Genomic DNA, 26,493 nt, shown 5'->3' with positions numbered 1-26,493 from the left:
AAGTCGTGTTCGAAAAAAAAATACTTTAATGATTTACGATTTTGGTTTTTAAAAATCACGTATTTAAGCTGAAAGCAAACTCAGTCAAATTCACATCGGTAAGTCTATACTCAAGAATTTTGCGGGAAAATAATTAAAAAATATGTTTATTAGTTTCAATAAATTACTTTTATTATTCTGTTAGTGCAGCATTGTGATACTCAAATAATTGTATCACCTGTACTTGAAATTAACGGTTGGTTAGTTTAGGTACATTTAAAACACTGTAAAATATTTGGTTCGGTTTGCACAAAAGCATCGTAGCTGTTCCAAAGCTACCTGTAGCATCAAGTGCACTAACTTAATTTTTTTTTAAGGCACCCTGCCTATCCCAGTGCACGAAATGCATCATAACTGTTCCGAAACTACCCGAAGCACATCAAATGCACCGACTTTGAGAACAATTGTAGAAAATAAATGAACATTAGCCAACATAATCTGGGTTGAGTTGGGTTCGGTTCGATTAGGTTATTACCATGTGGTTAAACAGTATTAGTGTAAGATTTTGAAAAGGTGTAAACGTTTTACCGTTTTTCCCTTAAATTAATACTTTTCCTATATTTATCACGCTCGGCATTATTTTAAAGAAATCTAATTAAATTTCGTGTTCAGTTTTTTTATGTGTCATAAATTTATTTCCAACATGAGAACAAATGAACTTGTTCGTTACCGAGGTTATATGTTTACACATAACTGGCGAGTACTGAAAGAGTAGCTTACATATTTTTTTCCCAAGGAAGTTCCGTTTTCAAGAATGCATTTACTAGTTAACACACGTGTTAATAAATCGCAGGAATGAAAACGTAACTAAATCTGGGCATAATTTATGTACGTTAAATAATTACGTAATTAGGACAAATCTTTTAATGACTTGGTGTACGGTTATGGAATGTGTGATCATTTAAAAAAAAAATATTTTTTTGAAGTGAAACTTCTTCACAGCTGGTAGGTTAAGTCGGGGAAATGACTCTTCAGAGCATGATGAAATGTGCAACTTTCAGAAATAGGGCACTCGATTGCTTCTAGGGCAGGGGTTAAAAGTGGGTTGCTCGATGACGGTAAGGGCAAGAGGGAATATTGAGTACCCCACTCCTCACTTTTGGGCAAGCGGTGGTAAAGTTTTCTTTTAAAAATTAAAATTAATTCAATTAGCGATTAGGGATTATGTATCAAGGTATAGCTATCATAAACCCATACTTTCATTCTTAGAATACCCTGAAGTTCATGACTCTTATTAATGACGACATATTTTCAAAAAATTATAACATATATTTTTGATATTAATGTACATTACACATTTCCTGTCCTTCTATTTTGAATTTTCGCATGTTAGCCATGCATTCACGTGTTTATTTTTAATGCATAATAAACTGACTAATGTCTCAATTTAAATATAAAAAAATTACAAAGAAAATAAATAATGAAATGTCAGCGAGAGAGAAGAAAATGGTTAAATAACTTCACAAACTCGCAGCTTCAAAAGGAACAATATTACTCCTGTTTATTACAATTTTAAATATAACTTTCTAGCCTAGCCATTTCGGCATTATTATTTTACCGTTACGAAGTTAAATGCTGGAAAGAAATGAAACATATTATTAAACATTAATTTAGACATAAATTTATTATGCATTGCCTAAAATGATACAGATTTCCTACACAGCACATGCGGAAATTCTTGACATATTTGCGGTTATTTATAAATTAAACAAATACGTTGAAAATATGTTTAAAATGAGTTGTTGAAGAAGCTCAGGAAATACGTAAGAGTTTGAACAAAATACGTTGAAAAAGTTTAATTAATAGCTCTAAATTTAATTTGTTTTAAAACTTATATTGGAAGACTTTTCTTTTTGTACCTAGTAGAAAAATCAAAACAAGCCTTCACTCGAATGTTTGCCGACACCGGACAGCAAGTAGGGCTATTCAACATCCTGCGTGGATTCATCTCCGGCCTGGACTCGATTACACGCTTCAGCCGCTCGTGGGAGAGAGACAGACGAAGAGAGAGAGAGAGAGAGAGAGAGAGAGAGAGACGCCTCGCCACGGCGCCGGAACCACTTCGAAACTTTGTTGCCCTTTGAACCCTTCCCGAAAATCCCGTCGCCGCTCCAGCGAGCCTGGCTCGCCGATTTCCACAGAGTTCGCTGAGAATTAAATCGCACGTTAAACAGAGGAAATAAGTCGGCACCGTGATAGCTTTGGGATGATGTAACGATGGCTTTTGAGCTGTCCATCTGTGATGTTGCGGCGCAGGTTGTACCCTGCCCCCGTGCCTCGCCGGAGATCAGGCCGGGTACGAGTGCTTTCTTGCCATTACTAGAGACATGCAAAATTCGCGGATTCATTTCGCGCATTCATTTCGCGATAGGCTAGCATCAAAACAACTATACCTTCGTACCGCTTCTGCGATTGGCCCACATTAATCAGGGGAACTGTGAGCCAATGGGAAACACTAAACCAAGAAAGTGCCGAATTACGGACAGCCTAGTTGAGACGTCTCACGCGTCAGTAGCCAATGAACAGGTGTCATTTCCGCGAGTATTTAAAGGATTGTGGAGTCTATCCTAGAGGTCAATGAATCCGTGAATTTTGCAGGTCTCTAGCCGTTACTATTATTTAAGATTTTTTTTTCTGTAAACGAATCACGATAACGTTTCTTTGATTTTGTAAATGGAACATAAATAATAAAGTGAAATTAAAGTTTTTGTAAATTTCTACATTTTCATGAAAACAATCATATCACTACAAAATAGTGTATGCAGTAATACTGGGTTCATATCCCTACCCGGGAATTTATGCCTACTGTAGTTACTGTAGTTATGTTATTTGAAAACCGTTTCCTAAATAGCTTTCCAGTATTAACTGCGCCGTATAATAAGCATCATGAAACAAAATATTAACATTTTTTTTAATATTGGCTAGATGGTTGGAGACCCGAGTTCAATTCCAGTCTTGGTCAGTGGGGATGTTCTACTAGTGGAATAGTCTTCCTGATTTCAGGTATGGGTGGGGTTTAGGTGCTTTTGCCCCATACTGCGGAAGGCAATGGTGAACCAGGTGCAGGATCATATCGCCAGGTACGCCCCAATGACGTCATGGTAATCTACCATTCGGCGATGACCGTGGATTTAGATCAGATGATTAAAAACATCGTTTAAAATTTTTATAGTATTTCAACAAGGATAAACATTACAAAAAAAATTCATAAAATAACTTAAAATGTGGTGTGTGAAGAAAAAGAATATTTATATTTGGTATCAAATTTATCGAATAATTTTTTTCTTATGATTATTTCTGCATCGTGTTCCCCCCTAATGTTTACGAAAGTGACTATACACGGGTTTAATGTTGCAACACGTGTCACATTTCCGTTCACCGACTTCCGTTCCATTTTCACGAAATGACTCGCACCAAATGCCTTACACCGAGAGTTGATATGTTTACACACGCAAAGGCGTGAAATACGGTATTGCTCTTCGGCCATAGTAAATGTAAAGGTTTTTCTCTCTCTATTGTATGTTTTTAAGAAGCTTTACGAAGTGAAATGAGACTACAGAAAACATTTTCGCCAAAACTTTCAGGAAATTATGGTTTACCATTCCTTGCACATCCCAAACAACCCCGTGCGTTGTAGAGAAACTAAACGACTGAAATAAAGTTATTCCGGCACGTATCTTTGCCTCTCTGCGGGCACGTTCAAGGTAATAAAATAAACAGGATTAGAAGCAGAGACACGCACCAAACTTTTACAAGAGGCAAGAAGGCTACCCCAAGCTACCGCACCAACACAGTATTTTTTTTTTGTAAATGGAACAAAAATATTCTTATAAAATTAAATATACATACGTGCAAGATTTGTACACTTACATGAAAACAACTGTATCAGTACAAAATAATGTTCCCAGTAATACGTGGTTCAGATTCTTACCCGGGCATTTATGATTTGGGTTGTCCAAACACCCCTCCATTAGTTACAAGTTACTTGCAAACTGTTCCATGAATAGCTTACCAGTATTAACTGCGCACAATAAAGCAAATATTAAGACACATCTTTAAATGTGCTATTCTCTTTAACATGGTTTAAAAAAATTATGCTTCAATGAAACATCAATTTAATTATAGAATTATTTCTCAATTTTTGTAAGAAATACTCAGTATTATCTTGAAAAAACGTATTTTCATATACAAAACTTAACCTTATCCATGTGTTGTACAAAGTTACAATAGCCTTTAAACATTTTCTTGGCAACTGGTTCAAAAAAAATATTTTGTAAAGTAAAGAATTTTTTTTTTCTGTGTAACTGTCACGAAATTTTCAACGATGGACAGCGTTTTCTAATTGATAATGTTAGCAAAATATCTTGATATAAAGTAGCCTACTAAACTAACAAATCTTTAGAAACATTTATTTTGAAAATATAAAAAAGAAGATTAAACTTACAATATTAGTTTATACTAACATTGTTTTAGTTTATAAATATAGAAATAATTAAAAACAATAAAGACAATAAAATAATTTAAAGTCAACATGAAATAATACTTTAAAGCTAAATATATAAGTAAATCACAACGAAACTGCAGTAAAATTCCACGCATTTATACAAATATGTATCGTAAATAATTATCGTATTTAATTAATTAATGGATGTGTTGGTTCATAAAACATTTTCCCATATAAATATAAATTATTTATTGGAAATGACACATCGTTCAAACAATGATTACATATAATTGAATATTGATTGGTTCCATGATTATCAAATTTATTTCTGTTTTTCTCTCACGTTCGTATAGCAATCCACCAATCATTCATATTTTATGACAACGTTTATGAAATTTATAACCCCGAAAATATTATTTTTTGTGACCGGCTTCAATCTTAATATTTTGCCAATTAATTACAATTTTTTTCTGTATGAATGAATAACATTTAATATTGTTTTATTATTTATTAAGCCTATTTTTAGTTTGTTGTTTACTAAACAAATTTATTTTCCATCAAAACATTATTTAATTTTAAAATAATAAAGGAAAAGTAACAAAACTTTATTAGCAGGCTAGCAGTAATTCGTCCATACTAGTGGCAATTTTAAATTCCTTGCATAGTGATATTTCTTTCCAGCAAGGCAGGTGTGTTATGTTAAAAATTTAAGAAATGTCAAAATACTGTATGTGGCTCTTTATTAAATTCAGGCATAATTATGATAAGTTGGACCAACAAAAAAATAATTCGAGAATTTTGGAGTAAATACTGAACTCAATACGAAATCCTATGCTCTCGTGAAGATTTCTGGTTAGCCGGGTACAGCTTGGAACACCCCAGAAGGGAATGGGATTATTGGACGAAGGGTTCGTAAAAGGCACGAACAAGGCTATAACACAGGCCCTTAAACCGCGGGAACCAGGTTTGTAGCCTGTGAACGAACGACGTCTACCAAATACACGGCGGCTGCTAAGGAAGATGAAGACCAGGGAAATGGTGGGTGAAAGATACGGTGGCAGCTAAGGGAAGCTTTCCCGTCGCTTTATCGTGTTCCCTGGTGCGACAGAAATTACACCCCCCCCCCCTTCCACCAGAATCCCTACTACCAACACCGAAGCGAAAATTGGGCGGGTTCATTAATTGGCCGTTCTGCCTGTATCATGAGTCCGTCTCTCCCCCGCTCTTAGGTGTAATAAAATGACCGAGCGTGTGTGAACTGCTAGCGCGAAACTCCAAAAGGGGATGTATACTGCGCAGGAAAAAAAAACTTCTGTAATTTTACAAACGATTCCTTGAGAAACCAGTTGCCAAGAAATTGTTTATAATTCTACAATAAATATATTGTAACTTTATACAACACACGACAGGTGTTATTTTTACATACATTAAATACGTTTTTCGAGATAATACTGAATATTTATTACAAAAATTGGCGCAAAATTTTATATTTTAATTTGATGTTTCATTGAAGCATAATTTTTTGAACCATGTAAAAGATATAGAATATTCAATTATTGGACTTTATTATGCTTCTTAACATGCGCAGTTAATACTGGAAAGCTATTCAAGGAACGGTTTAAAAAAAAATTTAACTTTTGGAGGTAATAGGACAACACAAAGCACGAATAAATGAGCGGGTAAGAATCCGAACACATCACTAATGAGAACACTATTTTTTTAACGATACAATTGTTTTCATGTAAATATTCAATTTACATATTTCTGAAATTTTACATAAATATAGGACCTATTTGTGCTATTTACAAAAAAAAATTACAATGTGTGATATATTCTGGGGTTCGCCGCTGGGTGTTCTTATCTGGACAAAAGGTCTTTCTTGTGACAACAATGGTTCATTAGAGTGTTACGTTGGATAGATGACTGTATAAAACAGCGAAACTAATAAAGTGGGTAATGCCGGACTACATGATGATCCAGACTGGCGCAGGAGGAACATATATATATAAATATAAAACACACATATATATAAATCAATTTTCTTGACGTTTAACTACTTAATACACTAGCAGAAAGTTAAATCCCAACACAAGAAGGAGTTGTGCTGGATAAACGAAATTTGGGAGGTTTGTTTGCACATGTGAAATATAACGCCTATTTAAATTTGCGTGCTAGTCGACAAAGAGTGAGTCTATAGAAGCGTCACTATGACCTTACGAAGCAAGTTTGCTTTCAAAACACTCTGAAAACTTCGTGAGCGTTAGTAATCTTCCGGTATTGACGTTGTGAGGTAGGTGTGAGTCAACATGCCTTTAAGGAGACGAAGATGGCAGTATCAGCTGCTTACTGAGTCTGAACTGGGTCCTGTAATAGAGCTACGAGAAGGTGGATGTTATTGCCCCGATATTGCAGAAGGACATAACAGGGATGTATCCTCAGAGCATCAGTTTGGCAACAATGGCCACGGGAAGGCGCTGTCTCAAGAAGACCGTGGTCCGGCCGCACACGGGCCACTACGTGGAGGGAATACCGCCGTATTCCCGTATGGCTGTGGTGTATTGCACTGCATCTGCAGCAGCCATTAGAGCTTCAGTTGGCACCAGAGGGACACAGTGAACTGCAACAACTCGATTACTTGAGGGACAGCTGTGAGCCAGACGTCGTGTAGCGTTCATGCCACTAACTCGAATCACTGGCATCTGAAACTTGAGTGGTGTCAATATAAAGCTCGTTGGAGGGCGGACTGGATATCTGTTGTTTTCTCAGATGAGAGCCGTTTCTGCCTTGGTGCAAGTGATGGCCGTAGTTGGTAAGAAGGAGGTCAGACGAGCACTTTTAACAAAGCTGTATGCGGCGTCGACACACTGGACCTGCACCAGGAGTCATGGTCTGCGGAGCAATTTCCTTTGTCAGCAGGAGCACTCTCATCTATATCCCAAGAACCTTGACAGCGGCTTCATACTTCAGACTGGTTGTGCTACCATTCATTCGCAGTATTCCAGGGCGTGTTTTCCAACAGGATAACTATCATCCTTATACCGCTGCTGTCACCCTTCGTGCTCTACAGAGTGTTGACCAGTTGCCTTGGCCTGCGAGATCACCAGACCTTTCGCCCATTGAGCAAGTATGGGACAGTATCATACAATACCAGCATCAACAAATGCTGTTTTGACTGACCAAGAGCAACAGTCGTGGAACTCCATCCCCCAAAATGATTTTCGGCACAAGTATGACACAATACATGCACGTTTGCATGATTACATTATAAATCGTGAATACAACACCGGTTTTTAAAGTTACACCATGTCATATGTCTTCTCGTGCACACGTGAACCTGTGATCTTAAAACTTTATCTGAATAAATATGTTGCGAAGACAGTTGCTTTGCCTAAATTGCATTCCTCTAAAGTAATGTCTTCTTGGAGTTGAGATTTCATCTTCCGCCAGTGTACTAGAACCTGAGAATTTTTTCAGAATTTAACTAATTTTGGCCCTTGTAAACAGCTTGCCCCCACCGCAAAATTTGTAGGTTTTATTGAGTTAACATATATTTAATAGTGATATGTAGGGGCAGGCATTTTTCGCGAATAAATCTGAACGCCTATTAGTCTGGAACACGGTATAACCGCACCAGCGGTTTATTACTTGTGATTGGCGGCCGTCTGCGAGAGAAGCCGTTGCCTTATTTGACCGAGCCATTAAGGACGCGTTTGCTTCCGCACTGGATCACTGTGATTGGTGTTGCAACAATCGACATGCATTTGAAAGAAACTCACCCAATCACGAAACACAGACAATGGTACGGTGTTTAAACTGTTAGCTAGTCTCGGAATCTTTTTGCGTAATCTGCATGACCCTACTACTTTACTTTTAGTAAAAAATAATAATTATTATATCTTCGGAACGGTTTGTTTTATGAATAATCAATATATACTGAGTTTTCTAGATAAAACATGTTTGAATTATAAGTCAGTAGCATTGGCGGTGTTTGAGTTAAATCATTTTGTACAGAGTGACAAAAAAATTGTTACGCTAGATTTGGTTTGATTATCTGTCTTGGTGACAAGAAATTAATGTGTATTTTGAAAACACAGACAAACACTCCAAATTTATTGATTTGCCGTAATGTTGAAATGAGTCTTGTGTGAGGTTTCCCACGTCTACAGTAAATGGTTAAGATAAGTCAGCTTAGTATTCGGGTCTACGGTTCCGGACGATTAAAGCTCGTGCACGCCCACATGGTAACAAAGCGGCGCTCGCCGAAAGGCTTTCATCGCAGGCGTCGTCCTGTTTGGTCACGCCCTCCTCCCCCCCCCCCCCACCCTTTTTGAGCGCGGTGCAGCGTTGCGTTGTGTTTACTTCGGCGACCGCCAGGGGAAAAAAAAGGACCTGCTCCCGCCTCCAATCCAATCACAGGAGAAGGGCCGGTAACTCTCAATTGGGGGGGGGGGGGGGGGGGGGAGGTGGTTTGACCGGTGGGCTAGTCCCGCTACGAGTGATCGCCTAACAGGATTGGTTCCCGAGTTGGGAGTGATCCTGGAATCACGATAGCGCAACGGACGCGACGCGGAAAACGTTACGTGACAGAAAGATATCAAGTTATTGTGAAGATGCGGTTCTCGCACCGCATGACAAACGAAATCAAACGATATATATATATATATATAATAGAGAGATTGTCTGTCTTGCTGTAGTTGGCGTGGCGTAGCCTAGAGCCGTAAAATTTGGTACGTAGATTTTCCATGGTATATCTGTTTGCATCTTGAAGCAATATATTTTTCCCTAAATTCGTTTTATTTCTATTCAATTTTTTTTTTAAATAGTTTTGGCAAATTTTTTAAAAATCTCCATGGCAGAGGTCGTCTCCTCGCAAAGGCTTTTTATTGTATTGGTGACGCTTTCTTCGTCTCTTGGCAACGGGTATTGCGTAGTTGTGCCTCATTAACTTTCGAATCTTAATTATTTCAGTTATCATTATCTTTGATGTTGGCACGTTATTTTTTGATAAATGAAGGCGAATTTTAAGGCATTTAAAAACGGTTGAATTCAAGATGGCATTTTTGGTATATTTGTTTCCCCTTGATGATATTTTTAACGATATTTTTTTCATCAGTTGATTTTCAAAGTTCAATTCTTTATTTTTTTGTTCTATGGGTGGCAGTGACGCACCCATGAGGAGGGGCATGGATGAGCTTTGCGAGAGTGTTTTGCCTGCAGACTGCCGTAGTGAAGCACAGGTGTATCAGATAGTATTGAATATTTCTTGCCATTACATACGTACTTATCATACGACAACCATTAACGCTTACGTTTTTTTTTAAATTGGCATGTTTGTAATAAATTAGTTTCAATTTAAAATTTAGTTGTAAAAATAATTGTGCGTGAATACATTTCAGTGATACCACAGATACGTTTAGTTAATAAAACCACAAAGAATAATAATTTTTTGCCAACTAGCCGCGTGCCCGATAGGATTTCGCATTCTCATTTTTTTATTTACTACCCAAAACGCTGATACAACTGACTTTTATTTGTAAACAGAAACCTAAACAGAAATCTCCATATTTCTTACTTCAAAAATGACATACTTCCATACAAACTTTAATCCCCTATTTAACCATCTTATGGGATGAATTTTCCAAATTCCTTTCTTAGTGTTCACCTTCTTTATATAAGGAACATCTGTGAAAAAGTTTTTGCTTCTATGCCCACCAGTTTCAGCTGTGCGTTGACTGTCAGTCAGTTGGTTTTATAAAGTAGATGCGTTAGTTTAAAATTCTAAACAATTGACTTTTTTTAGTTACATTGCGCCCGAAATGCGATATAAATTGAAAATATTTATACCCTGTTAGTCCGACTCGTCCGCAAAATATGTCGCGCTATCGTCATATATGTTTCGAATGTGATTTTGTTATATAAAAATTCGCGTCCATCGCATCCGCTGATGTGAAAGTATTCCTTGATGGTATCATATACCTACTGATTAGATCGTATCTTTTGATGTGATCATATCCCTTGGTGGTATCGTATCCCTACTGATGCGTTAGTATCTCTTTGATGAGATCGTATCCCTTGATGGTATCGTATCCCTACTGATGCGATCGTATCTCTTTGATTAGATCGTATCCCTTGATGGTATCGTATACCTTTGTTGATATACTAGTATTCCTATTGATGAGACGGTATCCCTAATAATGGTAGCGTATCTCTTTGATGGATCATATCCCTTGATGGGATCGTATTGTGGTTCCAGCACGAAGCTACGGTAGCGGCGGCTAACCAAAGGCTTCACCAGCAGTGTCGCACCAACATTACAGGAGATAAACCACTGAAACCAAACACGATAACACATTCTTGCCTAATTAATTTTTTTTATCATTCTCGTTAAATGCAGTTGATGCTAAACTTAAATGTAACAGTTGTCTTCTACGCATCCTTCTACCATTGTTGTTTGTCAAGTGTTTTCGAACAATTCCATTTTGTTGATATCGATATTCATAAACAAACATAATGTGATGCTCTTCAAGAGGAATTTAGTAAATATATGTATACAAAACATTGTAATACTTTTGATAATTTTAATCTTCAGGAAAAGTTACGTGAAACAGACTACCTTTTATCTTACTGATAAAGTATTCAGTTGCTTGCACTTATTATATTTCACGAATAAAATGACACAAAACAAGAGAAAAGGGGAAATTGGGTGATTTTTAAATATATTTCAGAAGCAATACCAGACAAATCGACCCACGCTGTTTTCATGTTTTTGCTACCGGCTGTCACTCAATTAATGTTTGACCACCCCTGCGCTGGACGATGATGCCGTACGCCAGGTCATGCCTGAGTGTTTAGGTTGTCACAACTCGCAATTACTTCGCTTTGCGTGGTATGCCTCACTTGGGTACTTCGTAACAAATGGTTCCTTGTTGTTCTTAAAGCCTAGAGCAATTAATATAGCCAATAAGCAAGCACATCTCAAATGCAGTTTGTGATCAATGGAACACGTGAGTTGAAAAACACCTATGGTAAATGGAGTCTTTCTCGTTTCGAATGAAATCATAAGCCTCATTTTACATTGCGCGAGCTTTCTAGCCACTGACCTTTGAATAAGGTCGCAAACATACTCGCCTTATTTAGTCTCGCCGACTCACTAACTCCAACGAGTAAAGTAGACTGGTAGACATTTCTCGCAACTCGCATGCATTGATATATCTTAATTGTCTTATTCAAACCCTCGCTAAACCGTTTAAAATAACAATATGTTTAAAAATAACGGTAAACTAACAATAGTTTCACTTAATTAATAGGTATATATAAATAAAATAAAATTGTCTAAAAATTTACACTCTAAATTTGTTTCCTGAACGTAAGTGTTAAATTTTTTTAATTATTTCAAAATTTTCGCGTCAACTAAAGAGTAGCTAGGTGAATCATCATGTATACGAACCCGGAATTTGAGTAAATGATTCCAATTATTTTCTAATCTGTCTCTTGAAAGTAAAACGTAACTTTAAACATTTTTGACGTGACAACGTCTAATAAATCGATGAACGCTGCCACGAGCGTGTACATATTTCGAGTCCAACAGAGAATATGCTAGTTAAAAGAAATTCAAACAAATATCGTGCGTGGAATATTATTAATTTATACCATCTGAAACAACTATTCTCAATATGGTCTCGTTGCCGTGTGGTTAGCATGATGACTTCCAATCCAAAGGTTATCGGCGAGAACCTCGGCAGCTGCGTTTTTTTTTTTTTGTATTTGTAAAAATAAATATGGCGCACGCAATATTTCAAAAGTAATAAATATATATGAATCAATGAATGCAAATAAAAGTAAATTTATTAATTAAATTGTACATTTCATTTCACTCCTTTGTATCCATACAAAATAGTGATAATTCAATAAAATTGATTCAATTTTATTCATAAAAGTATGCAGAGGTAGATTTTATCATACAAAAGATAGAAAAATTAAAAAAAATCTTCCTCAAAGAATATAATATTTTTAATGCCTAAATGGTTTGGTTGCAAAAACCTTTAACGGCTCAGTCTCAGGCCGAATATGATATTTCGTTTTCCTTTGGATCAATCATTTCATCAATGTTTTGTTATGACGTTGTCACGTTAAACTATCGTCCGTAAATCCACTTTTCAGACAACCAATTTTTTTTAAAATATTTATGAACCATACTTTTGTTCATAATTTTTTTGTTTTAATAACACGTGTGAATTACACTTTACATACAAACGAAGCCGCATTATCAGCTAGTTTTACATAAAAATTAATTAATTATGGAAACAAATATTAAAAAACGTAACTCTTAAGTAAAAATGCAAGCCTAAGAGAACTTGTCTTGTGAGCGAGTAGTCGAGTTCATCTCGACCCCCGCAGAACTACTGACAACATGCTCGCGAGTATTTTCACCGGCTCTTGAAAAGTTAACATACTCAGTACAATTGAGGCTCTCATTTTTTTTTCTCGTGGATAACACTCTTGTGTAACGGGGCGTTGTAGATTTACAGTATTGTAACTCAACTATATACTATCAGTAGGGATATGCCACTAAAACCCGTAAACCCTCAAACGCTGTGAAATTTCTAATATTCGATGTATGTGATATTCGAAGAAATATATTTCATAAAGGGATATTCACTTGTACGGTTGACCAGGACCGCACAATCTGTGTTTCCAGAAGCTATCGAAGAAATTTTTGAATCTGCCACGAAATAAAATGCTCTGGAAATGTTTATCTAGAACTTCACGTATGACAATTTGAACTGTTTTTTTTTAAATAAAAATAAAAATTAAATTATACTATTAAAATTAAATTTATGTTGTTGTGTTTTACAAAACAATATTCATCCCTTACTCTTGTAATCTAGATTCGGATACTATAATTTAATATATTTATATAAAAAAGTTTGAACTACGTATCATTAATTAACAGAATGGATAAATATTTCCTGAGCTGAAGTTACAAAACAAAATAATGTCATTTTCTTTTCCGAACATGTTATTTTCTGGGATGGTTGGCCTGCCACGACCCCTCACGTCCGTTTGCGTCTCAGTGATGAAGCGCGTGCCGTCGCGGTCTGGAACCCCTGCGAAGCACGCTGTCCCGCCGCGCTCCGCTGCGCGCAGTGCTGTCTAATTACGAGGCAACTCGGAAGGACACGGGCCGGAAGCGAGCACTCTGCGGCACTTCGTTGGCTCGGCACGCTTCACGCGCGTGCCCGCGTGCGAGGCGAGGTCGTTCCGGCCAAGGGCGCCTTCAAAGTCGTCTGGAGGTTACAAGGACGCTAAGGGCAACACTGGTTCGGCCACCACACGCCTCTTCGCCTTTACGCGCATGGCCACCCGAACTGCCGTGCAGTCTCCGCGTCGTTGATGCGCCTCCAAGACTTGAAACCGTAACCCTTTAATTTTATGCTGGAATATTAAGGTAGCCACCAAAAGGCTGGCTCATCAAAAGACGTGCAGAGCTGCAGTTGTTAAAGCGCCATTTACAAACCGCTCGAGATTTGTTAAATTTGTCTTATTACGAATAGCATTTAAGCCATTTCACGTTTTTATACCAATTTCGTTCCGTAATTTCGTACATAACGTGTTTTTTTTAATAAAAAACTAAAAACGTGTGTTTTCACGGACATTTTAAGGTAGGTATAATTCAACACACATTATTGTAAGAGCAGGGAGTCTTTATCCTTATTATTACACAGTATAATGAATAGGTCACCGCTAAAAGTCTCATAAAGCGCAAAAACGACGAAAAGAATGCGATCCATTTCGGTGCCTGGCGCTTAGAGGCGAAGAGGCATGTGATGCGTGAGCCATTGTCGCCCTCAGCGCTCCCGCGCTTTTAGCGCTCGTGCGCTCGAACAGGCTGCCACCTTAATGTTAAAGGCTCCCGGCAATACGCTATACCATTTACAGCACTGCGTGTAGAAATGTTCATACCGTATATCATCTGTGAAAACACAGATTTTTAGCCTTTTTTAATGTCAAAAAAAATTGGTTGTCTGTAAAGTCGGTTTACGGACGATAGTTTAACGTGACGTCATAACAAAACATTGATGAAATGATTGATCCAGAAGAAAAGGAAATATCATATTCGGCCTGAGACTGAGCCGTAATAGGTTTTCGCAACCAAACCATTTAGGCATTAAAAATATTATATTCTTTGAGGAAGATTTTTTTTAGTTTTTCAATCTTTTGCATGTTAAAATCTACATCTGCATACTTTAATGAATAAAATTGAATCATTTTTATTGAATTATCACTATTTTGTATGGATACAAAGGAGTGAAATGAAATGTGCAATTGAATTAATAAATTTACTTTTATTTGCATTCATTTATTCAAATATATTTATTACTTTTTAAATGTTGCGTGCGCCATATTTATTTTTACAAGTACAAAAAGAATTCGTAGCTGCCGGGTTTCGAACCAACAATCTGTTCTGAATGAGTTAGGTACGCTAACCACACGCCCACGAGGCCATACAAGGTAATGTTGTTTCAAATGTTATATATATGCATTTATAAAAACTTTGTTCACGGTAGGGGTATAATATTAACACGATTTTATAACAAATTCGCATCCCAAATACACCAAACTTATTTTTAATGTGTTACAATATTTTTTAAAACATTGTGCAAAAGATCCCGGGTGTAATTTGAATTATTATGTGTAACTGTAAAACACCATTGTTGTTTCAAAACGTATTTGAATTTTCAACATTACTTTTAAATAACCGTACCGATTGTGCTGAAAATCGGTGGACGATCGTTAAATTACATAATATTAATAATTCAAACGACGAAAATATGATTGAAAAGTCAAATCGATGGTTCTTCCAATCGAGTGGAAGAGAGATGCCACGCATGCGTACAATGAGCATGAAGAGAGATGTCACGCATGCGTACAATGAGCAAACAGAACACATCCGTAGTGGGACATCCGTTTTGGGACACTTTTTCGTGCGTGCAGCCGGCGTTCATCGATTTATTAGACGTTGTCACGTCAAAAAATTAAATGTTGTATAAGAAACCGTGGAACGTAACTTGTATAGAAACATGCAATTGATCTTAAAAGATATTCGTAATCACACACTTTCAATAAATCTTGAGCGATCTGTAAATTGCACTATAACAACACGCAATTTGATGGCCCAACCAGGCGGCCACCTTATGAACTACGCAAGGAACTTAATGGCACGACAATGAAATGGCACAACCAACTCCAGAAATCACTGTCGTTTTTTAAGCACGAAAGTCACCAGACGTCCCCAACCCTACAACATGAAATTGTAAAACGGTAGAAAACAAATTTCTTTCCCGGGATTATTTTTTAAACGCATGCTTATCATGAAAACTTTAAATCATTTTATTTCCAATTATTATATTTTTTTACTGTGCGGTAGTTTTAACAAGTGAAAACGTAAAAAAGATATGACAAGAACCACATCGAAGCCTTCTCTGTAAATAAAGGATTTCGGAACTCTTCACTTGAAATATGGAAGACGGAAACTCAAGCCAAAATGGTTTAAATTTTCTCGATGATTGCGTTACGTTTTTTGCTTGTAGCAAAGTTTACAAACTAGTACTTAAGCACGTTGTTATTGAACTTTTGCGCTTTGAATTTCTTGCGTTATTGCGTTTCTTGAATAATTCATAAGCCCTGCCCAAGGGGAGCTGCTTGCCTGGGCACACAAGCTCTAAGAGCGCGGGAGTCGCTAAGGGTGAAATTGGCTTTCGCATTGGACGCTTCTTCGCCTCTACGCACTGTGCCTCTAACTGGCGTGCATAATCGCGTCGGTATCGCAACTCTATGATACTTCAAGCGGTGACCCTTAAATGTAACAGTGAAATATACAAACTTGATACATATCATGTTCTTATTTTCTCTATGAAATCTTTGTTCGTTTTATATCAATATTATCCAGACTAAAATCGTGGCACATGTATCTATGTTGGTTAAAAATATAATATGATTCTTTCTCAGTTAAAATACCGTAACATAAATTTTGAATATAAACTTTTTGAATAATAATATTAAAGTGTAATTGGAGTACGTTATAAATATAAAAAAATATATTACATATAAAAAATTCATTTATAAATTAAGTAAATAATTTTGTTGTTGTTATGGATGTCAAAACTCAAAGTACTATTAAAAAACAACCAAAAAAGGTATTCCCTAACATTGTCGATAGTTCCCAGTCCAGAGAGACATAAGATTATATTTTCCTGCATTACCGATCTACGTCAGTAAAAGAAACGGCAAATAAATCTTACTTTGGACCAAACTTAATGCCTTAAAGCATCCTTAGAAACATGCTTATGACTTTCTTTTTAGTTCTTTAACCGTTTAAACACCTGCTATGTACCATTATATATAACATTTTTTAGCGTATGTTTACGTGGTTATTTAGGGGGAAAAAAGGTTTTGACTATTCTTAAATGTTAGCTGACATTTTTTTTTCTTCTTAATGTTAAAAAAAATCTTTGAATAAAAACAAATTTACACAACAAAACACTGAAAGTTTGGCTTTATAATAATTTTTGTCCTTTTGATTTATTTTCTGAGAAAACCATCACCAGTGGTGCAGGTATATTCAGCAACGAACACATGGTCTTCCGAATGCAAGACAATCATGTTACCGCATCATCACAAGTACTATGTTTCTAGCTGTGATTAAATGACATCTTAAATTATTTCCGAACACGTGTACTCAACATTTTTCACATGCGGAAATGATTCACATAAATAATAACTAGTTTGCACATGGAAATAGGGGTTAAGTTTTACGGCGCACGTGCAAACAGAGAAACACTGATACCAACTATAAAAAAATATTCCATCCGGTGCAGTGATGTCCGCAGTATAGTAAATATTTGTCTCCAAACTTGAATGGCTTATTTACAAATAGAAATGAAAAAAATAAAACTGTATCATAGCGGATGCAGCTGCTGTTTTTTTCGAGGTTATTAAATCTTGGTATCGCATTGTTTGTTACAGTTTTAATTGAGTCTGCGTTTTTATATTTCATGACCAGTGTATTTTATTTATTTCTGCATCAAATTACTATTATTAAATTAATAATAGTTTAACAAAATATTAAAGTTTTATTTGCGACGCGCTTTAGAAACTTTTTAATTCAATAATCCACTTCAACGAATAAACCAAACAAATAAGTACACAATGTAGGTTCACACTGGATGTTCACAATTTATTAAAAATAAAACGATACAGGATGTCCATAAAAGAATATACCAGTATTAATTGTATATTATTATAATTTAATTTAGACTGTTTACAAAAGATCATACATCAGACTGAAGGTAAATTACCCTATTTTTTTTTTACAAATGTTCAATATGTACGCCTTAAGTTTTACGGCACACCTCCCACACTTTGATTAACACGACCGTAGTAATGAAAGCAGTAGCCACTTCAATTGTCTCTCTTTATTCGTTATTATTCTTCTTCTTCCTAGAACTATTGTGCTGGGGATCATTTAGGTTTCACAATGTTATTAGAAATGAACAGAAACAAGGTGTGATTACGTCTGAATATAATCACGTCAAATTTATTAAAGGAAAATTTATAACATATTAAAGAAATATATTAACATACAATATCAATTACGTACTTAAACAGATCTCAGGTATATTCAGAAAGAAAAAAAATATGGGTTGATCCGAACTTCAATTATAAAAAGGTTTCATTTAAAAAATACATAAATCAATAAAAAAAATACAAATATGTTTAAACCATCCCAGTATTCTGAAAGTCCAGAAATTATGTTTATATGATGAACTGCGTCTGACGGCGTAATTTAGGAAAGTTCAAAAAAAGGATGAATGATACAGTAGCACCGAAGGTCGGGGCTTGGTTTCCCGGAGATCACGCGGGAACATGATGCCAGGGCGCCTGTGTGTTGTTGAGGAAGGGTGGTGAAAATGCCAATTCGGCGTCCGGCTCTCGGACCCTGTCTGCAAACAGTCCGAATCAAAACTGATCAGAACTTGTACACAGACAGTATAAACTGGGCAGAGTATGCCCGCAAAAGTTAAGGGGAGGTTGGGGAAAGTCGCGGATCGTCACTCACCAGACAGGGGAGTTGGCTTCTATTTTTCGATGCGTCGCCAGCCAGGAACTGGATCCCGCGAATACGCGGCTGATGCGGACGGTTCTACCATATAAAAAAACTGATTTAAAGGAAAATAACTATTATGTTTCTTACTGTGCAGACGGACTAAACTACATAAAGCAGATTACAGGGATAGCATCCCTTATTTAAGCGACTACATCGTCGTTTGTGGCCGGATGGAAGTCTTGCAGTGTCTCGTCGACTCGCCGATAATCACAAACGGTCCGTCTGCAGTCGCGACGCGAAACGTCTCGCGAAGAACCGCGTCTCCTAATTAAAAGTAAATGTTCAATCAAAAGTGGAGGGGGGGGGGGGGACTGTGATGTCCGGACCGAAAGGTTCCGAAGTTCCCCGAGTGGGCGTCATAAAAAACTCTGACTTCGATGTCTCGAAGTTGGTAGCACTGGCCGACTTTAGCGCTACCTGTTGAGGAGTGTCTGAAATAAAAAAGAATCGACTCGCCCAAGACGTATGCTATAACAAGGGGATAAAGGGCGAAGTCTAGTGAAGCACTCTGGACGCCTACAGGGGACAAAAGGGGGGGAGTTAGGTAGCTCACCCACAGGTGTCGCGGGCGTGAGCTCCACGGGCTCGCCACAAGAGAATAAGTTACTAAGTCCGCCGCTAGATATCGTGGGGTGGTTCAACTTTGCACACACATTTTTATGCAAGTCGTCCTTGACGCCGACCAAAGCTTGGCGGGGTTAACGGCAGAGAAATGCTCCGAAGCTGAATTCTCAGAACTGTAAAGGGAGGGGGGGGGGGGGGTAGACAAAAGCGCAACGACGCTGGGAACGAGCGTCCATGACGTGCATTTCGAGGAGAGTACCTAATACGTATTCGTGACGGTAAAAGCTATGGTCAGCTCGTCTCTGAGAAATGGTAACAGCTCGTCCAGAGCTGCTGTATGCAGTTTTAGTCATGAAGTGAAGTAATATTACAAACCTGGGACGTGCCTGCAAGCGAGGGAAATGTTATACGGGCTGCCATCGAAGTCTTAGATCTGCAAAAGATCCGATGCGTCTCTGGGAAAGGTGCTTCAGACTACTGGAACAAAGTTTAACTAAGGAGAGTACACCAGCCTAACAAAATGTAAATCACCCAAAGTAACTAAATTATAAAGCAATATAAAATTTCCAAAAATAATTTAAAATTATAATAAAATTAAAAAAAGTGTCGAAATACCAAATTTCCGGCACACTATCTACCATCGAGAACGCCTGATTTTGACAGTTCTTATGGAAAATCGTCAAATTATAGGCAAGTTTAATGACACAGACTACATAAAAGTCATCTTTCTTACACAGATTCCGAATAATAAGTTTCATAAAATAGTCTGCAATTGCCAAACAATTCTTTTAATATTGTTATTGTCTTTGAGTTTGGTGAAAGAGATTTTTCATCTGTTTCATAATTTTGATATTTTTAGCGACAAGTGAGTGGTTTCTTGATTGGTTCGTAAGAAGAGTAAGAATGTATCACTTCAGAATTAACTTCCCTAAAACTCTTATTAAATAGGCTCTAGTTTAAGTTATTCATACAAGTTAAGACGGTTTAACATTCATGTTGAATCTTACTATAATTTTATGTCACAAACGTTAATGTAAAATTACTGCTGATTTGAACAACAGGTGAACACAATACATCGACTAATGAATAGTTACCTTAAGAGCCCCGCGTTGACTTCAGCGCTCGTGTGTGTATTTCTGCCTTTGTTGTGTCATGACGATGGCATCGTGCGCAAAAGACAAGGTTCGGTTGTACGTCGTGTCTTCGGCTGGTGTTCCGGACGTTACGTACCCGGAGCGCCATTAGACCGGCCGAGATGACGCAAGCGGCCCGTGACGGACCGGCAGGAAGTCTGCGGGCCGCTGGGTCCGTTCATGAGCGCGGGAGGGGGGGGAGTCCGCCGATGGGACAGATAGCACGGTCCAGAGAGAGAGAGAGAGAGAGAGAGAGAGAGAGAGAGCTCGGTGTCCGTGACGGGTGGTGTGCTGACGTCCGGGGATAGCATCAGCACAGGCCACTCAGGGGCGACGGCAGTCAGCCCGCCTGAACGGAACACTAGGCATTCAGCACGCCTAAACACTTACGCATTGTTTCATCTTAAAACAATGTTAAACTCAAACTCATGGACTTTCTAAAACTCCAAACTTTAATTAAAAAAAATACACGTAACCTACCATTTGCATTTTTATCTGCCAAATATGCATTTTTTTTTTAGCGATTTGTTGACGTTTAAAGTAGGACAATTACGTTGTTGACGTAACGAAAGATTAAGATTAAGAGGCAATGCTTCTGGTTACTTCATAGTGTAGTTAATTATTTAAACAAATATATATATATCATTCTACCAATACTTTTAAAATTGTCGAAATTTTTGCGGTTAGGTTGTAGATCTCGTTTTTGTACGCCTAATATTGAAAGCAAAGAATAAATTGATAATACCGGGTCAATTAATTGCGTCAAACGGGAAAAGTAAAGGCAGATATACGTTGAAGTTAACGAGGGGATCCTTGAAGTTAACATTTCACTGCCGATATGTACAACAGTTCGTCACACAGTAGAATTTTAACGCTGAATTTCGTGAAGTAATATTATATCTAAACGCAATATGAATGTTAAACCAAGTTAACTCGTATAAATAACGTTAACATAAACATAATTAATAAAAGCATCATGGAAGTTCATTCTGATTTATTTTTGTTTAAGAATAATTTCAAAATTCTCGTACTGTACAAACAAAAAATCTCAAAATTATGAAGCATATAGGTAAAAATATTAATTCACAGTTTCAGAGAATAATTTATGAAATTTATTATTCGGGATGTGTGTTAGAAAGCTGACTTTGGTTTAGTATGTGTCACTAAAATTGGCTGAAATTTTAAAATTCTCAAACGCAGAACCAGCAGCATCCATTTCCCACCTGTCACTTGCAAAGAATCACATAGTGATTTTTTTTACAAACACTGACAACCACATGAAGTTATTTACAAACAAGTCTGGCAAAACGACAATGGCAGAGGGTTAGGTACGTAGAAAAAATGGCACAATTTACGCGGCACAGGTTGAAGATTGGAAACAAATAAATTTGAAAAAAAATCCCTGTGAGACTGAAAGAAAGGCGAACGTGCGATGGAAAGTTGATTGGCGCTGAGACTCGAATCTCAGCGCCGCACGGCGGTGTCATATTCGATCCTCGTGAACAGCGGTCAGTTCTAAGCCTTCATCATTCACGCGGAGAGGATTAACCCCGCTTGTGCCCCCCTCCCATCCAATTTTTTCTTCTCTAACATGGTCCTTTACTCTATTCCTCGGTCGTTTCAATCTCGTCGCAAGGGGACGCATCTACGGACAAATTCGATACTCGGCGTCGGGAGGGGATCTCGCTGAAATCCACCTCTGGCGAATCTCCCGGAAAGCAGCGATCGTCTTACTTCGGTCTCGACAGCTGGTGAGTCCGTGAGCGGGATTGCGAGAGAGCGTTTCCTTTCGGTGGTACGGAGTTAAAAAGAAAAAGAAAAGAAAATTAAATAACTGTGCTGCGCAGCCATGGAATTCTATATTTCTGTACACAAGATTACGTTGTGAACACTGTTGATACCGAAAAAACACATTAATGTAAGGAATTCAAAGCACCCTATAATATCGACTTGCAAAGAAAATAAACGAAGTGCTACGAAAGTCACAAATTTAATATAATAAATTTATTTTGTAGTCTATACATTCTTTAGTGTTTTTTTAAATTTTTAGTGAGAGAGAGTTTTTTTTTTTGATAAATCAATGAACAGTTAAGTAAATTAAAGCCATTAATACAGAATACCCTACATGTAATGTTAAAGGATTACAGCGAAACATGAACGTTTAACATCGCAAAATGAATTTTTTTAAATATTAATAGTATTTTAATAATAGCACAGTAAAATGTAAAATTTTTAAATCGAAGCTATATCAGCACCACGCAGGTAATGTAAATATTTTTTTCCCCACTACTAATAAATTATATAATTTTAAAAGTCCTAGTAACATTAACTTTTTTTCCTTCATAAAATGTACATACTATATGCAACAGTTTGAGGAATTGTATATATATAATATAAACATGATTATGGTTACCTGTATGTTCATTAAAATAAATACGATAACCTTGAATCTCTCGTATTCAAACATAATATGTCCAAATATCTAACGATTTGTTCTTGAATCTTCTTATAATTACTTTTAAAGAATAACAATATTTTTAAAAAAAGTTATCTGTTTCGTAATTTTAATTTTTTTCCGTATTATTAAATTTTGCCCAGAATCTATTGACGGGTCAAAGTTTCAATCTCCAATGTATACTTAAATGGTGAATAAAATTGTACGTAAACTATTGAAATATTACCGATAATATAAAAATAAATTTACTACTTAAATACAATCTTTCTATTATAATTATTAAAGTCATAATGTAAAGATTTTTTTTCAATATGTTGTGATGGAAATGCTTTTCCAATAGGAACTTGTGAATTACAATAATACTAGATAATGCCCGGCATGCGTTGCAATGCCTCAATCAATTTTTTAATTTTTTTAACGTATACTAAGCATCTCTCTTTATCTCTCTAATTCTCTATCTCTCTATGTATATCTCTATAACTCTCTCTCTATCTTTCTATTTATATCTATATCTCTCTATATATCTTTCTAGATATATATCTCTATATATCTTTCTAGCGGACTCAACAGACATTGTCCTGCCCAAATGTACTTTTTGTGAGATATGGATATAGCGGTAAGTATTTCTACGCTGGACATTTTGTATCTTCTCATTATACATACCCCTCCTCTTGGGCACGCCATTGCCGTTACCAAAAACCTTTCCCATGGTTACGCAGAAGGCAACAACAATGCAAAAGCCCGTTGCCATGGAGGCTAATTATCAACAATGCTTAGTTTTTTGCTTTTAAAGCGTGTTTTTTTAGTTTTTTCTTAACTCAGAATCGAGATAAAATATCCAATTGTGAATCTAAACCATCCTCGAATCCCCGTGAACTCACACAAAAAATTTCATCAAAATCGGTCGAGCCGTCTAGGAGGAGTTCAGTGACATACACACGAACACAAGATATATATATATATATATATATATATATATATATATATATATATATATAAAGATTTACCGTTGTACTCAATATCCTTTTATAACTACGGTCTTTTATATCAGAAGGGGATAGTGTGCTGAACAGAAATTTTCTTAAGGAGAAAATATTAAATTTTACTGGTTTGTGTAATGTATTTCAGCAGATTACATATGGGATGATTGTGTCCCAACAACGCATGTAAAGTTTGTATGAATTAGAGATAAAAATGATATTTAATGGCCACAGTTGAATATTATGAGTGAGGTGAGGTGTTGACGATGGGTAATAATGGAGTGTTGTGAGTGATCTGCGCAGAAGGCTGTCACGCCGTATTTTGTTTTAATATTTGTAAATAGAACAGAAATATTCATGTAAAGTGGCAGATTTTTGTACATTTACATGAAAAAAAAGTAGTGTTCACAGTAATACTGGGTTCGGATTCTTGCTCGGGCATTTAATCTTTGTGTTGGTCCAGTAACTCCAATAGTTAGAGTTATTCGTAAACCGTTCCCTGAACAGCTTTCCAGTGTAAACTGCGTGAAATAAAAGTCAAATTATTTAATATTAGATTTTCTTTTCCATTGTACTTATGAAAATTATGCCTGAATGAAACCTCGTTTATGCGTCAGTTTCCATAAGTAATTCTCAGCTGTATCTTGAGAAAAGTATTTAAAAATTACCGTAGCCACGTGTTGTGGGATGTTGTATATTTCTCGGCAAAGGAAGGTATCGCGGTGTGCGCCGCAGGGAAGGACGTGTGCCGGAGCTTGGAGGTGCGGCCGCCCGCCGACTACACGGCCATGTCGGGGGACCTGGAGGTGCGGCTGACGGCCGCCGCCCCCGGCTCGCGCCTGCGCGCCCACCTGCTGCGCCTCGCCGCCGCCGGGGGCGGCGAGCTGCCCGTGGGCGCCGTGCACGCCGTGCTGCCGCGCGACGCCAGCGAAGTCACGGTGCGCTTCCCCTGCGGCCTGGTGACCGCCGGGGGCCGCTACCGCGTGCGGCTGGAGCCCCTGCCGCCGGCCTTCCCCGACCCTGAGCCCAGCGGCGCGCCCCAGGTGCGTCACCATCCCCTTCACACACACCTTCCATCACCCACACCTACCACCATTCCCCTCACACACACACATCACCCACACCTACCACCATTCCCCTCACACACACACAGTCACCCACACCTACCACCATTACCCTCACACACACACAGTCACCCACACATACCACCATTACCCTCACCCACAATAACCCACACATACCACCATTCGCCTCACACACACATCACCCACACCTACCACCATTCCCCTCACACACACACATCACCCACACCTACCAACCATTCGCCTCACACACACACATCACCCACACCTACCACCATTCCCCTCACACACACAGTCACCCACACCTACCACCATTCCCCTCACACACACACATCACCCACACCTACCACCATTCCCCTCACACACACACATCACCCACACCTACCAACCATTCGCCTCACACACACACATCACCCACACCTACCACCATTCCCCTCACACACACAGTCACCCACACCTACCACCATTACCCTCACACACACACAGTCACCCACACATACCACCATTACCCTCACCCACAATCACCCACACATACCACCATTCGCCTCACACACACATCACCCACACCTACCACCATTCCCCTCACACACACACATCACCCACACCTACCACCATTCCCCTCACACACACACAGTCACCCACACCTACCACCATTACCCTCACACACACACAGTCACCCACACATACCACCATTACCCTCACCCACAATCACCCACACATACCACCATTCGCCTCACACACACATCACCCACACCTACCACCATTCCCCTCACACACACACATCACCCACACCTACCAACCATTCGCCTCACACACACACATCACCCACACCTACCACCATTCCCCTCACACACACAGTCACCCACACCTACCACCATTCCCCTCACACACACACATCACCCACACCTACCACCATTCCCCTCACACACACATCACCCACACCTACCAACCATTCGCCTCACACACACACATCACCCACACCTACCACCATTCCCCTCACCCACAATCACCCACACATACCACCATTCGCCTCACACACACATCACCCACACCTACCACCATTCCCCTCACACACACACATCACCCACACCTACCACCATTCCCCTCACACACACACAGTCACCCACACCTACCACCATTACCCTCACACACACACAGTCACCCACACATACCACCATTACCCTCACCCACAATCACCCACACATACCACCATTCGCCTCACACACACATCACCCACACCTACCACCATTCCCCTCACACACACACATCACCCACACCTACCAACCATTCGCCTCACACACACACATCACCCACACCTACCACCATTACCCTCACCCACAATCACCCACACATACCACCATTCGCCTCACACACACATCACCCACACCTACCACCATTCCCCTCACACACACACATCACCCACACCTACCACCATTCCCCTCACACACACACAGTCACCCACACCTACCACCATTACCCTCACACACACACAGTCACCCACACATACCACCATTACCCTCACCCACAATCACCCACACATACCACCATTCGCCTCACACACACATCACCCACACCTACCACCATTCCCCTCACACACACACATCACCCACACCTACCAACCATTCGCCT

At 38.3% G+C, this 26,493-nt stretch overlaps 1 long non-coding RNA gene across 1 annotated transcript in view; it reads left to right on the top strand.

Moving 5' to 3' along the window:
• The window catches only part of LOC134541892 (uncharacterized), a 76,003-nt gene extending 51,401 nt beyond the window's left edge, over positions 1-24,602 (top strand). The window contains exon 3 of the long non-coding RNA XR_010076697.1: positions 24,518-24,602. This is a non-coding gene — a long non-coding RNA (uncharacterized LOC134541892). The remainder of the gene's footprint in view (positions 1-24,517) is intronic.
• The last annotated feature ends 1,891 nt before the right edge of the window (positions 24,603-26,493 follow it).

The sequence above is a fragment of the Bacillus rossius genome (genome assembly GCF_032445375.1).
Source record: "Bacillus rossius redtenbacheri isolate Brsri chromosome 4 unlocalized genomic scaffold, Brsri_v3 Brsri_v3_scf4_2, whole genome shotgun sequence".
Classification (NCBI taxonomy): domain Eukaryota; kingdom Metazoa; phylum Arthropoda; class Insecta; order Phasmatodea; family Bacillidae; genus Bacillus; species Bacillus rossius.
The sequence above is the reverse complement of the archived record's forward strand: the minus strand, read 5'-3'. Positions and strand labels throughout refer to the sequence as shown.